This window comes from Apis dorsata, unplaced genomic scaffold, assembly GCF_000469605.1.
Source record: "Apis dorsata unplaced genomic scaffold, Apis dorsata 1.3 scaffold_135, whole genome shotgun sequence".
Classification (NCBI taxonomy): domain Eukaryota; kingdom Metazoa; phylum Arthropoda; class Insecta; order Hymenoptera; family Apidae; genus Apis; species Apis dorsata.
Window position 1 is genome coordinate 415547 of NW_006263427.1, and position 3822 is coordinate 419368.

The 3822-nt window shown below is 37.2% G+C and overlaps 1 protein-coding gene across 3 annotated transcripts in view; it reads left to right on the forward strand.

The window, feature by feature from the left end:
- The window catches only part of LOC102674166 (peroxidasin-like), a 290955-nt gene that overhangs the window by 93444 nt on the left and 193689 nt on the right, over positions 1 to 3822 (forward strand). The gene's annotated exons all lie outside the window — the stretch shown is intronic.

Genomic DNA, 3822 nt, shown 5'->3' on the forward strand with positions numbered 1-3822 from the left:
GTCGATAAAAAGAAGCGCGGCAGGAAATAGCGGGAAACGTTTCCGTTCCGCTTATTGTGCGCCTCCCCCCTCCCTCCCCCTCCTCCTCGATAAATCGCGTGTCGAATCGCGACGATATCAACGCGGCGAATCGCCTCGAAATATACGCCCCGTGTGTTTCGAAACGCGCCGCTCTATCCATTTTCCTTGGGATTCAATCCTTTTAAGCGGGGGTGGATAGAGTGAAACAAGTTGCTGCTAAGGGGGGAAGAAGGGGGAATCCGCATGCGCGCATGCGGTACGTGCGATTAGGTAGAAGTGGAAGTTTCCAAAGTGTCGTGGAACTTTGTTTGATTTGATGGGTGTTGTGCGTGGTTTTGCTCTCGAAGTTTATGCTTTTACCGATGCTTTTAGACAATTTATCTCTTTTTTATTCAATCCACGAGTGTGTAGGTAGACTCGAGTCTTTTTTTGGATCTAGAAATTTTGTTTGATTTTTGGTGATCTTGAATGAGTAGTGAATTAATTAATATTCTTCGAGTATTTGGTAATAAATGAAGATACGAAGATTTTCCATTCATTAAGACATTGAATCATGTAAAAAATGCAATATTATTTGAAACTTCTTATAAAAATATGTATAAATGCTATTATCAAAAATTTACTGAACTATTAAAAATTATTAATTTAAACTGTCTAGGGATCCCTAGATTAAGCTAGGATATTTTTAATAGATCTTCTTATATATAAAAGGAATGAAATATGCATTTTCAATTTTTTTTTATACATAGAAAAACGAATGTAGTGGAAAAATTGATATTTCATCATAATTTATTTATTAATCATAATGATAAGATCACTAACGACGTTGCTGATTTCATAATGACGCTTTACGACGTAAAACACGAATTCACTTTCTCATAAACTTTAAATTACAAGAACAAGTTTGGTCGTTTTCCTTAGTTAATAAGTTCAAGTTGTCGAGATGACTGCGGAAAAATCAAATTAACGCGATTATCCACAGTGTACGGAATATACAAGACGACCGTGGCCTTATAGAAGCGCGTCGACTAGTTAAAAAGTTAATAAATCCAAGATCCTGGCTTATTAACTCTGCCACTTCGTGGAGCGCGCCAAGAATCCGGGTAAACAGTTCTATCATGTCGTGTTTTCAGTTAAAAAGCTTGGCAATTTAGACTTGCAATTATTAAATCTTCCTGCCGTGAAAGATATTTTTAGGCAAGGAGTTAATCTACTTGAAATTGTATTTGTTTATTTTCCACTTGTTCAATTGGGAAACAACTTGATAGAAGATTGTAACAAATTTTAATTATATGTTACGATATAAGATAATATTCATTTAAATGATTTCATAAAAATCAATCATATTTTTCGATTATTATTCGTATTTTATATGTAATCAACATCTATCGCGCTTATAGGTTCGATTTGATTTAATTTATCAATTTCCAAAAGGTCTAGGATTTAGAGCGATTCATTTTATATCTTGAACACTGAGAAAACTCTTAAAGCCTCTAATTATCAACCGCGCGAAAACTTCTCGAGCGTCTAAAATCACGTTTGAAGTCTTTGGCCCGTCGGTGTTTCGTAGAGATACACCATCCACGTTGTTCGAAACTTCTTCTTCGGAAGGCTGTCAGTTGTCTTAAAGGATGCTAGCCCGACTCAACTTGAAACTTCATTAACAGTAACAAAAGACCCGTTCCTCTGCGGCATCGATCGATGATTTTAATAATACTGATATTTCTCAACTTTTAAATTTTGATCCACCATTGATTTTCGATTCATTTGCATAGGAACTTTAAAATAACATTAAATCAAGAATCTATATTATATTTGATTATAAAAAGATCTAATTTTCAGGATGAACAAATTGTATTTATTACAATTTAATAAATTCCAATGTACAATCCATTCCATGATCTCTCAAAAATCTCATATTTAAAAAAATAATCCTCCTCAAATTTTTAAATCCACTTGCCATTATTCAAACATTCTCCATGTCTTTAAAAAATAAAAAGAAATATTTGAACCATTTCCTTCAACTATTACACAATTACACAAACGAAATACATTTAATACAAACTCTTAATATCCAATTTATCAATCCTCTAAACCATACCATACCATATGAAAAGCAAAAGAACTTACAAACTTCTCGATTCTTAATCAAACCTCCAATTCTCCAATAGCGTCGCATAATTCTCGCCCATCGACACTCTTCTGACAATCGGCGTCGTTGGATCCTCCCATTTACATATTTCAGCAGTCGTGCCAACTCGCGAGCCGAGAAAATAGAATTGCAGAAGCAAAAAAGTAACTAGAAAAGTAACTAACGTTAAACGTAATCTCGGCCACAATAATTATCCGCGGTTATTCGATGAACGATAAATTATTATAAGTTTATTTTATCCTTATTAACTTCAATTCAAATTTTGCCACCATCTTTAATGATGGGAAGAACCGCAGTGACGTCGCTCGCGTTTCCAACGAGCATCACGACACTCGAGTCACCCCCACTGTGATAGCTACTTTTCCACTTATAACGACTATAGGAGAGAGGGAGGGGGGTACTTTTGATGTCCTCTCGTCTAACAATCGCTGCAAGTTTGTACACGTGTAATTAGTTTAACGAGTAAGCGGGCGCTGGCACTAATTGCTCGCGAGCGAATCGCGGCGATACAGCGCGCGAGAGGGGTAAAATTGTTACGTGTCACGCTAACTGGCCGGCATGTTGGAGGGAATCTCGTTCCATCCTCTCTCTCTTTCTCTCTCTCGTTTACTTTCTCCTCATTAATTCCGCGGGCGAACTCTTGGAAAAATATTTTTCGAACGTGGATAATGCCAATGGCCAGGGTTGGATATCTGGATCCCGGTATCGATGTCGGACAGAGTAAATTTATTCGGATAATTTTCGAGGGAGAAGCGGCTTTTTATTTTTTGATAATTGTTACTTCGAATTTGACGCGATATCATTTTTTTTTAAGGGAAGGAATGGAAAAAATGTTCTTATAAAAGTTATTTTTCTTGTGATCTTTGTGTGAGTGATCAATTTCGATTTTTGTAATCATGCAATCTATAATAAATAGATCATTATAGTGAAGAAAAAGAAAGATAAGAATCCGAATCCAATCCAACAATTAACTAATGATACGAAGTCGAAGGATCCTCCTTGAAATATATGAAAAAGTAACATAGATTCTTCATTGTTTTTTTTAAAAATTTAATAATTATAAATCAAGATCGTCTCGTTTACCTTTCAATCATTTTCCAAGTAACGATATCCTCCTCAAAAATCTTCCTCTCTCGAGGATCGAGATATTTCGCTTTGATTATTCCTCTGGTGTCAAGAAAACGCGAGTATCCTCTTCGAGGGTATAAATATTGCGTTGCCAGTCGAACGAGAACGAGCAAGGGTGTGCTCTTTTTTTTCCTCCCTTTTTGCCCCTTCCCCTTCCTCTTCCACTTCACCCTCCTTCTCTCCTCTCCTCCTCTTCTTTTTTTCTTTTTCTTACGCGATGCAAGCGTCGGTTCAGAAAGCAAAAGCGATCCCACTCGAGGGTTCTCGAGAGAAAAGATACGAGACTGAGATGCCAAAGAAAAAGAGAGAGAGAGAGAGAGACGAGAGAGGGAGGCCGCGTCCCGGTTAAAGAGGATTCGGTATCTTTGTTTGCCGGCGGATTAATCCGAGCTCAAGGCCACTTTTACACGGAGCCGTCTCTGATCCTGTCTCATCCGCATGGGGACTGCCTCCTTTGGACTTTTTTTTTTTTTTTATATCTGCCACCCCGTTTACTTTTGGCCCGCTTCTCCTAGGATTTT